At 39.0% G+C, this 11,343-nt stretch overlaps 1 long non-coding RNA gene across 1 annotated transcript in view; it reads left to right on the top strand.

Moving 5' to 3' along the window:
• Nucleotides 1–7,902: 7,902 nt before the first annotated feature.
• Nucleotides 7,903–11,343, top strand: part of LOC105553387 — a 26,078-nt gene continuing 22,637 nt past the window's right edge. The window contains exon 1 of the long non-coding RNA XR_001008142.1: nt 7,903–8,007. This is a non-coding gene — a long non-coding RNA (uncharacterized LOC105553387). The remainder of the gene's footprint in view (nt 8,008–11,343) is intronic.

Here is an 11,343-nt window from a genome sequence, read left to right as displayed (position 1 = left end):
AATTTATATATGTATATGTAATATATTATATATTTATAAGAAATATATATATATATTTGTTGTTGGTAGTGGTGTTTTGTTTTGAGATGGAGTCTCTCTCTGTCACCCAGGCTGGAGTGCAATGGCACGATCTTGGCTCATTGCAATCTCCACCTCCCTGGCTCAAGCGATTCTTCTACCTCAGCTTCCCGAGTAACTAGGACTACAGGTGCATGTCACCACACCCGGCTAATTTTTGTTTTTTCAAGTAGGGATGGGAGTTCCGCCACGTTGGCCAGGCTGGTCTGTAACTCCTGACCTCAAGTGATCCACCTGCCTCAGTCTTTCAAAGTGTTGGGATTACAGGTGTGAGCCACCACACCCAGCCTCCTTATATATTTTGGATATTAATCCCTTATTAGATACATGATTTCCAAATGTTTTCTCCCATTTACATGGGTTGTCTTTTTATTATTCTCTTGATAGTGCCCTTTTACGCACAAAAGTTTACTTTTTTTTTTTTTTTTTTTTGAGACAGAATCTCTTGCTCTGTTGGCCCAGACCAGAGTGCAGAGGCACAATCTTGACTGACTGCAACCTCTGTCCCTGGGTTAAAGCAATTCTCATGCCTCAGGCTCCCAAGTAGCTGAGACTACAGACACCTGCCACCATGCCTGGCTAATTTTTTGTATTTTTAGTAGAGATGGGGTTTTGCCATGTTGGTAAGGCTGTTGTCGAATTCCTACCTCAAGTGATCCACCCACCTGGGCCTCCCAAAGTGTTGGAATTACAGGCATGAGCCACCATGCCCACCCCTTTAAATTTTTATGTAGTCTATTTTTTATTTTGTTGCTTGTGCTTTTGCTGTTATACTTTAAAAAATCATTATCAAATCCAGTAACACAAAGATACTCCCTATATTTCCTTCTAAGAGTTTTATGGTTTGAGCAAGAGTTTGTGTGTTTGATCCACTCTGAGTTAATTTTTGTATTCAGTGTAAAATAAGGGTCCAACTTCATTCTTACATGAAGGCATCCAGTTGGAAATCCAATACCATTTGTTGAAAAGACCATCCATTTCCCACTGAATGTTCTTGGCACCTCTGTGGAAAATCATTTGGCTATATATACAAGAGTTTATTTCTGGGTTCTCTATTGTATTTCATTGATCAATATGTCTGTCTTTATACCACACCACACTGTTTTGATTACTGTAGCTTTGTAGTAAGTTTTGAAATTAGAAAAAGTGAATTCTCCAACTTAATTTTTTTCAAGATTGTTTGGTTTATTTGGGTTCCCTTAACATTCTATGTGAATTTTAGGATAGGTTTTTCTATTTCTACAAAAAATGCCATAGGAATTGCGTTGAATCTGTGAACTGTTTGGTAATATAGCCATCTTAACATCCCTATGAACTTAAAGACGTTTCTATGAATATGAAATATCTTTCCATTTATGTCTTTATTTTCTTTCAGCAATGTTTTATAGTTTTCAGGATACTGGTTTATCATGTTCTTCATTAAATTTATTCTTAAGTATTTTATTCTTTTTGATGTCATTATAAATATAATTATTTTCTTAATTTCCTTTTCATTGTTACTACATAGAAATGCAATTAATTTTAGGGATGCTGATTTTATACCCTGCAACTTTGCTGAATTGTTTGTTAGCTCTGATAGTTTTTTGGTTTTTATTTTTTATTTTTTGGTGTGCAATCTTGAGCATTTCTACATATAAGATCATATCACCTTGTTTTTTTTTAAATCTTAGATTTAGGGGGTTCATGTTCAGGTTTGGCACATGGTATATTGTGTGGGCTGAGGCTTGGGCTTCTAAAGATCCTGTCACCCAGCTAGCAAACATATCACTTAATAGGTAGTTTTTCAACCCTCGTCCCTATCTTTTTCTCCACCCTTTTGAAATCCCTAGTGTTTATTGGTCCTGTCTTTGTGCCTATGTATACCCAATGTTTAGCTCCCACTTACAAATGAGAACATGTGGTATTTGTTTTTCTGTTTCTTCGTGAATTAGCTTAGGATAATGGCCTCCAGCTGCATCCATATTGCTGCAAAATATATTATTTTGTTCTTTTTCATGGCTGTATATGTGATGCAAGACAGGAAAGCTCCCAAAGTGGGGCTTAGCTCACAAGGGTTCTTGGCTTCACCCAAGAAAGAAGTCAAGAGTAAGCCAGTCATAGGGTAGAAGAAAACAGCTTTATCAAAGTGTTTGAGCAGTGTTTGAGCTCTGGTGGTATTATAGCTCCATGACTTCTCCTGCAGAGCAGGGCTACCCCAGAGGCAGTGTGCTGACAGTAGCAGCTCAGGGCAGTTTTGCAGTTGTATTTATACCTACTTTTAATTACACATAGCTTAAGGAGAAGTTTATGCAGAAATTGCTAGGAAAAGAGTGGTAATTTTTGAGTCATTGCCATGGAAAGGGGCAGTAACTCCTAGGTGGTGTCACGGCAAGGTGAACTGACATGGCACACTGGTGGGTGTGTCTATGGAAAGTTGCTTCCACCCTGGCCCTGTTTTAGCTAGTCTTCAACTTGGTCCAGTGTCTGATCCCCACCTCTGGAGTCAAGTCCCGCCTCCTACCTCAATATATACTACATTTTCTTTATCCAGTTCACCATTGATGTGCACCTGGGTTGATTCCATGCCTTTGCTATTGTGCTATTTATTGTGCTACAATAAATATATGAGTGAGGGTGTCTTTTTGGTAGAACAATTTATTTTTGTTTGGGTATATACCCAGTAATGGGGTTGCTGGGTTGAATGGTAATTCTATTTTTAGTTCTTTGAGAAATCGCCAAACTTTTTTCCACAGGGGCTGAACTAATTTGCATTTCCACCATCAATGTGTATACAGTCCCCTTTCTCTGCAACCTTACTAACATCTGTTATTTTCTGACTTTTTAATAATAGCCTTCCTGACTGGTATGAGATGGTATCGCCTTGCAGTTTTGATTTGCATCTTTGTGATGATGAGTGATGTTGAGCAGTTTTTCATGTTTATTGGCCACTTGTATGTCTTCTTTTGGGAAGTATTTGTTAATGTGCTTTGACCACCTTTTAATGGAGTTATTTTTTTCTTGTTGATCTGTTTAAATTCCTTATATATTCTGGATATTAGTTCTTTGTCGGATGCATAGTTAGCAAACATTTTCTTTGTCAGATGCATAGTTTGCAAATATTTTCTCCCAGGCCCTAGGTTGTTTCTTTACTCTGTTGGTCGTTTCTTTTGCTGTCCAGAATCTCTTTAGGTTCTAACTGTCCATTTCTGTTTCTGTTGCATTTGCTTTTGAGGATTGAGTCATAAATTCTTCACCTATGCTAATGTCTAGAAGGGTGTTTCCTAGGTTTTCTTCTAGGATTTTTATAGTTTGAGGCCTCACATTTAAGTCTTTAATCTATCCTGGTTAATTTTTGTATATGGTGAGAGGTAGGAGTTCAGTTTAATTCTTCTGCATATGGCTAGCTAGTTTTCCCAGCACCATTTATTGAATAGGATATCCTTTACCCATTGTTTATTTTTGTTGGCTTTGTCAAAGATCAGTTGGTTTTAGGTGTACAGATTTATTTCAGGGGTCTGTATTCTGTTCCATTGGCCGATGTGTCTATTTTTGTTCCAGTAACATGGTGTTTTGGTTACTGTAGACTTATTGTACAGTTTGAAGTTGGGTAATGTGATGCCTCCAGGTTTATTCTTTTTGCTCAGGATTGCCTTGGCTATTTGGGCTTGTTTTTGGTTCCATGTGAATTTTAATTTTCTTCTAATTCTGTGAAAAATGGCATTAGTAATTTGATAGGAATAGCACTGAATCTATATATTGCTTTGGGCAGTATGGATGTTTTAATGATATTGATTCTTTCAATCTATGAGCATGGAATATTTTTCTATTTGTGTTGTCTATGATCATGTCATCTTTGAACAAAGATAATTCATTTCTTCATTTTTAATTTGGACGCCTTTCATTTCTTTTTCTTGCCTAATTGCTCTGGCTAGGACTTCCAATACGATGGTGAATAGAAGTGGCAAAAGTAGGCAAAGTCTTGCTTCTGATGTTAGGGGAAAAGCTTTCAGTCTTTCATCATTGAGTATGATGTTAGTTATGGGATTTTCATATATGACCCTTATTATTTTGAGGAAGTTCCATTCTATTCATAATTTATTGAGTGTTTTTTAATCATAAGAGAGTATTGGATTTTCCTGCAATAATTCAGATGATTATGTGTTTTTTTTCCTTTATTCTATTAATATGATGTGTTTGCTTGTTTGATTTTTATATGTTTAACCACTCTTGCATTCCTGGGGTTAATTCCAGTTGTTCATGGTAATAATTATTTTACAATGCTGATGAATTTGGTTTGCTAGTATTTTTGTTGAGGGTTTTTATATCTGTATTTATGGGTGATATTGTTCTGTAGTTTTCTTGTACCGTCTTTGTCTGGCATTGGTGTTGGATAATGCTAGCTCCACAGAATGAGTTAGGAACTATTTCCTCCTCTTCAATATCTTGGAAGAGCTTGAGAAGAATTAGTGTTAATTCTTCTTTCAATATTTGGTAGAATTCAACAGTAAGCCACCTGGACCTGGGTTTTTATTTGTTGCCAGGTTTTGAATTACTGATTCAATCTCCTTACTCGTTAGAGGTCTATTCAGATCCTTCATTTCTTCATGATTCAGTTTGGGTACATTGCGTGTTTCTAGAAACTTGTTCATTATTTCTAGGTTATCCAATGTGTTGGTGTGCAATTGCTCATAGTATTTTCTTATAATCTTTTTATTTGTGTAAAATCAGTAGCATTGTCTTCATTTTCATCTTTGAATTCAGTAATTTGTGTCTTAACTCTTATTTTCTTTGTCAGTCTAGTTAGAAGTTTGTCAGTTTTGTTGATCTTTTCAGGGAACCAATTTTTTGGCTTCATTGATTTTCAATATTGTTTTTCTACTGTCTATCTCATTTATCTCAGTACAATTTTTTTCCATCTGCTAGCTTGAATTTTAATTTGCTCTTCTTTTCTAGTTTCTTAAGGTGTACAGTTAGGCTATTTATTTGACATCTTTTTAAAGAAACGTATGTGTTTACTGCATAGTTTTCTCTTAGCATTACTTTCTCTGTGCCCTCTAAGTTTTGGTAGGTTGTGTTTTCATTTACATTCATCTTAAAGTATTTTCTCATTTTCCTTGTTATTTCTTGTTTAATCCATTGATTTGTTTACAAGTGTGTTGTTCAGTTTTCATATATTTGTGGACTTTTCAGTTTTTTCTTTTTGAGACACAGTCTCACTCTGTCACCCAGGCTGGAGTGCATGGTGCGATCTCAGCTCACTGCAACCTCCGCCTCCAGGGTTCAAGTCATTCTCCTGCCTCAGCCTCCTGAGTAGCTGAGACTACAGGCATGCACCACCATGCCCAGCTAATTTTTGTATTTTTTAGTAGAGATGGGGTTTCGTTATGTTGGCCAGGTTTGTCTTGAACTCCTGACCTCAGGTGATCCGCCTGTCTTGGCTTCCCAAATTGCTGCGATTATAGATGCGAGCCACCTCACATGGCCTTAGTTTTCTTTTTGTTAATAATTTATAGTTTCATTCCTTGTGATCAGAAAAGACACTTTGTATGACTTCAATTTTTAAAAAAAGTATTAATATTTGTTTTGTGGCCTAACATGTTCTATCCTGGAGAATATTTCATGTGTACTTGAAAAGAACCTGTATTCTGCTGTTGTTGGGTGGACTGTTCTGTATATGGCCTTTAGGTCTAATTGGTTTTTGTGTTGTTCAAGTCCTCTATTTTTTATTGGCTTTCTGTCTGGTTGTCCTATCCATTATTGAAAGTCAGGTATTGAAATCTTCAACTACTATTGTAGAGTTGTCTGTTTCTGCCTTTAATTCTGTTAATGTTTCTTTGTATATTTAGGTGCTTGGTTGTTTGGTGCATATATGTTCATAATTGTTATGCATTCTTGATGAATGACCCTTTTATCAATATATAATGACTCTCTTTACTTCTTCTAATTGCTTTGACCTAAAGTCTATTCGTGTGATATTAGTAGAGCTATTCCAACTCTCTTTTGGTTACTATTTGCATGGAATATTTTTTCATCTTATTAATTTTTATCTATTTTGTCTTTTGAGACACTGTCTTGCTGTGTTGCCCAGGCTGGAGTGCAGTGGCATGACCTCAGCTCACTGCAACCTCTGTCTCCTGGGTTCAAGTGATTTTTGTGACTCTGCCTCCCAAGTAGCTGGGATTACAGGTGTGCACCACAATGCTCGGCTAATTTTTGTATTTTTAGTAAAGACAGGGTTTCACCATGTTGGCCAGGTTGGTCTTGAACTCCTGGCCTCAAGTAATCCACCCACCTTGGGCTCCCAAAGTACTGGGATTACAGGTGTGATCCACCATGCCTGGCCTCTATTTTTTCTTTAGATCTAAAGTGAGATTCTTATAGACAGTGTATAGTTGAATCATTTTTTTATTCATTCTGTCAATCTACCTTTTGATTGGAGAGTTTAATTTATTTACATTTAAATAATTACTAATGTGGAAAGACTTACTGTTGTCATTTTGTTCTTTGTTTTCTGTGTATCTTACAGCTTTTCATTTCTCAAAAGAATATAGCTTTTTATTCTCTGTATAATCCTATACAGACATACCTCATATTATTGCACTTTATTTTATTGCATTGCTCTCATTACTACGTTCTTTAGTGTTTTGTTGACTTTAAAAAAAAATAGTGAAGTGTTTTGATTCCCTTTTCATTTCCTTTTGTGTATAGACATTTTCTTTGTGATTAATATGAGCCTTGCATTTAATATTCCAAAGTTATCAATTCAAATTGACACCAACTTAACTTCCATAGTATACAAATCAGTGCTTCTACACAGCATTGTCTGCCCTTTTAGGTTATTGTTGCGACAGATTACATCTTTGTACATCGTGTGCTCAGTAATATAGATTTGACTTTCAAATCACATAGAAAATAAAGAGTGGAGTTATAAACCAAATTTCAAATATTATTGGCTTTTACATTTTCTCACGTATTTGCCTTTATTGGAGATCTTTATTTCTTTATGCAGGTTCAGGTGATATTTGAGATCATTTCTTTTCAGCCTAATGACTCCCTTTAGCATTTCTTTCAGGGCAAGTCTAGTAGGAAGAAACTCTCTCAGCTTGTGTTTACTTGGGAATGTCTTAATTTTGCCCTCATTTTTAAGGATAATTTTCCTGATACAGAATTCTTAGTTGAAAGGTTTTTTTGTTTTTGTTTTGTTTTTTACTCAGCACTTTAAATATTTCATTCCCAGTGCCTTCTGGCCTCTGAGGTTTCTGATGAGAAATCAGCTGATAATCTTATAATGGATTTCTTGTCACATGTGACGTGTTGCTCCTCTCTTGCTGCTTTGAACATTTTCCCTTTGTCTTCAGTTTTTAATACTTTAATTATAATGTGTCTTCGTATGGACATCTTTGAGTTTTCCTACTTGGAATCCCCACAATGCATATGTTGTTATGCTCAGCAATGTCTCACAGCTCCCTTAGGCTCCATCCCCTCTTTTCATTGCTTTTTCCTTCTGTTCCTCAGATTCAATAGTTTTCATTGCTCTTTCTTCAAGTTCACTATTTTTTTTTGTTCTGCCTGCCCAAATCTGCTATTAAACCCTCTAGTAAGTTTTTCAAATTTCAGTTATTTTACTATCCAGAATTTTTGTTTGGCTCCTTTTTATAATTTCTCTTTATTTATATTCTCATTTTGTTCTTATATCTGTTCCCTGATTTCCTTCAACCCTTTGTACCTATTTTGCTTTAGCTGTTTGAGCATTTTTAAGAGTTATTTAAAAATCTTTGTCTAATAAGTTGAATTTGACTACTATAATATAGTAAATTTTATGTCAGTTTCTTTCTCTTCTCTAGGGTTTCCTGTTGCTCGTTTGATGATCCCAGATGGAGTTGACAGACTGCCTGCTACCACCTCAACACCAAGACATGCTGCACCAGAGAGGGAGTGAGACAAGAATAGGTTAAAACAAAACTTTCTTACTATCAATATTTTGAAGATTATTTCCTTATTGGGCATTAGCTTGATTGCTCTAAACACTTGACTACTTTCCAGACTTTGGACAAATTTTGTTCTGATAGTTGCTGCTTGATGTTTTTTGAGGTGAGGGAAGAATGTTACTATGGAGGAAAAGGAGCTTGGTTCTTCCTGGTTCACCATTTTGTTGATCACACTCTTGAGCATTCTTTCATGAAAACCCTCTGATTGAGAGATGATGTGGTGCCCGGAAAGGGACTCTCTGAGCCACACCTGGGTACCAGAGTCAGACAAGCCTTGTGTATAGCAAGTGCACTTGGTCACCATGGGAACTCTAGGGGGCGGGTGTTGTGGCCCTTCATTGAGGGCAAGTTTAACTGATGCCTGTGCTTGCTAGGAGGGATCTCTTGAAGATATAAGGATGAGCATGGGAAGCAATACTATGTGCAATTAGTAATATCTGCCCAGGAATGGGATGTGGGGGGGGCACATGTATTGCATATTTGTCATCTGTGTTCCGTGACCGACTTTGATCCTTTTACATGTGGGGAAATTGAAACTCAGAGAGATCCACACAACTGATCCATTGCAGAGCTGGGCCTTGGACCCAGAACCCAGTACCCAATAATCCTGTACAGAAATACCTCATATTATTGCACTTTGTTTTACTGCATTGCACAGATATTGCATTTTTAACAAATTAATGATTTATGGCAACCCTGCATTGAGCAAGTCTATTGGCACAATTTTTCCAACAGCGTGTATTCATTTTATGCCTCAGTGTGAGAATTTTTTTTAGCAATAAAGTATTTTAAAATTAAGATATGTAATTGTTTTTAGACCACATACGATTGCACTCTTAGTATACTATAGTATAGTGTAAACATAACTTTTACACGCCCTGGGAAAAAAAAAAAGTGTGTGACTTGCTTTATTTTGATATTTGCTTTGTTGTTGTGATCTGGAACCAAACCTGTAATAGCTCCATGGTATGCCTGTATTCTGAATATCTATTGCTGCATAGCAAACCACCCCAAAGCTTTGTGGTTCCAAACAATAACAATCTTATTATTTTCAAAGATTTAATGGGTAAGAAACTGGAACAGGGCACAGTGGGAACAACTTATCTCTGTTCTACAATATCTGGTACTTCTGCCGGGTCTTGTGTGACTTCAACAGTTGGGACCTAGGATTGCTGAGCATGATGGTCCACTTAAAGATAGCATTCTTGCTCTTTCTAAGGGACTGGGATGGCTGAGGAACAGGCCAGCTTGGACTGTCGACTGGAGTGACTCCACGTGGCTTTCTGTATGGCTTGGGCTTCCTCACAGCATGGCAGCCCAGAGCAGTGGGACTTCTTGGCGCTCCAAAGGTGGGTGTTCCAGTGAACAAGGTAAAAGCTGCATGGCCTTTTGTGCCTTGGCCTTGGAAGTCACACAATTCTGTTCCTTGACTCTTTCCTTGGTCAAAACAGCCATAGCCTACCAGATTCAAAAAGGGCAAGCAGACCCACTCTTGATGGAGCAGTGTTAAATAGCTCGCAGTCGCATTTAAAAACTGCCGCATCTGTCTTTGAATCTGTATTCTTTGTACTGACACTGGCTTCCTGAAGGGCCTATCCAGCTGCCAGAGAAGAAAGCATGCAGTGACCTCTACTTCTGAGCTTTGGGGGGCACCAGGAGGGTGGGGCAAGGATAGGAGCTCCTCTGCCATATTTGGACAACACCCTTCTGAATGATGTCATGGACCTGGTAGCCTTGAGCTGGTGGTTAGGAAGCACCTCTGAGCAAACCATGACTGCAGGGGGAAGAAGGAGTTGGAACTTATTAAGCACCTACTGCATGCCAAACACCTATATCCAGCCCTGGTTACAGGTGTTGGTTATTCCACATACAGTAGGTGCTTAGGAGGGTGGTCGGCTGGGTAATGGGAACAGAACAGAGCCTGGGATATAGGGTATAGGGCTTATTATTGGTATTATCACTTCATGTTTCCCAGAGAGGCCTCCGTGTGTCACTGCCCCCGTCAATGAGTTCTGAAGAGAGAAAACAGAGGCCATGGTTCAGTCAGTATGGGGAGCACTGTGTTACCAACACCCCACTGCGTGTTAAGGTCAGGCGCCACATCTTGTAGTCAGTTGCTTTGACGAGTGGCTCCAGCTTTCTCTAGCTGCTCTCTGGGCCTCAGTTTCCCTGCCTGCTGGCCAACAGAGGGCCCTGCCAACTCTGGCTGCCTATGACCAGGGTGGCTCCAGAGGGTGCTGCTGGGAAGGGTGCCAACCCTGCCTCTCTGCAGGCGAAACTGGGCATGCCACTCACCTCTCTGGGCCTCAGTTTCTTCCTCTGAGCATTGAGGGAATTTGGGGGTTTCCATGTTCCTTCCAGTCAGAAACCAGATGCTGCCTTGTACCCCAACCCTAGGCCTCAGGAACAGTGCTGGGTGGTCATTTTGGAGGTTTTCTGTCTCTGTCTTTCCCAGTGAAGTTTGCTGGGAAATCTAAGAATAGAATCCAGCCAGGCTGTAGTGGCGGCCAGCTGGAACCTGATACAGTCACATATGAGAACTGGTAGGCCTGCATGCCGACCCCCGACGGACCAGAACGGGATAGAGGCCAGAATATGGCCGTGCTCATTGTCCTCACTCCTACCCTGCTGCCCTGAGCCCAGCCCAGTCCTCCTGCTCCATCTGATTGAAAATCAGGGTATGTAGGGTGATGGTTTGGGCTGCAGCCAGGACAAAACGAGAAGTGTCTGTGCCTGCTGTGGCCTCTGAGCTCTGGAGTCAAATGTGAACTATGGAAGAGGCTGCCTGGAGTGGCAGAAACCCTACCCTGGAATGGGGAGTTGGCTCAGCTACGGGCTCACTGTGTGAGCCTCAGCAACTTGACGTCCCTTTCTGGTTTCAGTCAGTGGCACCACGCCTTATGGTGCTGTCTATATTCTGGTTCCGATTCAGTGGTGGGGAGACTCTGGGCCCCCTCCTTGGGTGCCTCATCTATCTGTCTGTCTATCTGTCTGTCTGTCTATCTATCTATCTATCTATCTATCTATCTATCTATCATCTGTCTGTCTTATCTATGATCTATCAGTCATCTATCTTATCTATGATCTATGTATCATCTACCTATCATTGATCTGTCATCTAGCTAGCTAGCTATCATTTATCTTAACTCTGTTAAAATTTATTTATTTTTGTCATCTATCTAAATCTGTCTTCATCAGATCACTTTCTTAAAAGTGAGGTAGTTGGTTTTCATACAAAGAATGTCACTGTGCTATATCCCATCATTTCACAGCATTGGAGACCAACAGTGAAGCCTTC

The sequence above is a fragment of the Mandrillus leucophaeus genome, unplaced genomic scaffold (assembly GCF_000951045.1).
Source record: "Mandrillus leucophaeus isolate KB7577 unplaced genomic scaffold, Mleu.le_1.0 Scaffold593, whole genome shotgun sequence".
NCBI lineage: Eukaryota > Metazoa > Chordata > Mammalia > Primates > Cercopithecidae > Mandrillus > Mandrillus leucophaeus.
The sequence above is the reverse complement of the archived record's forward strand: the minus strand, read 5'-3'. Positions and strand labels throughout refer to the sequence as shown.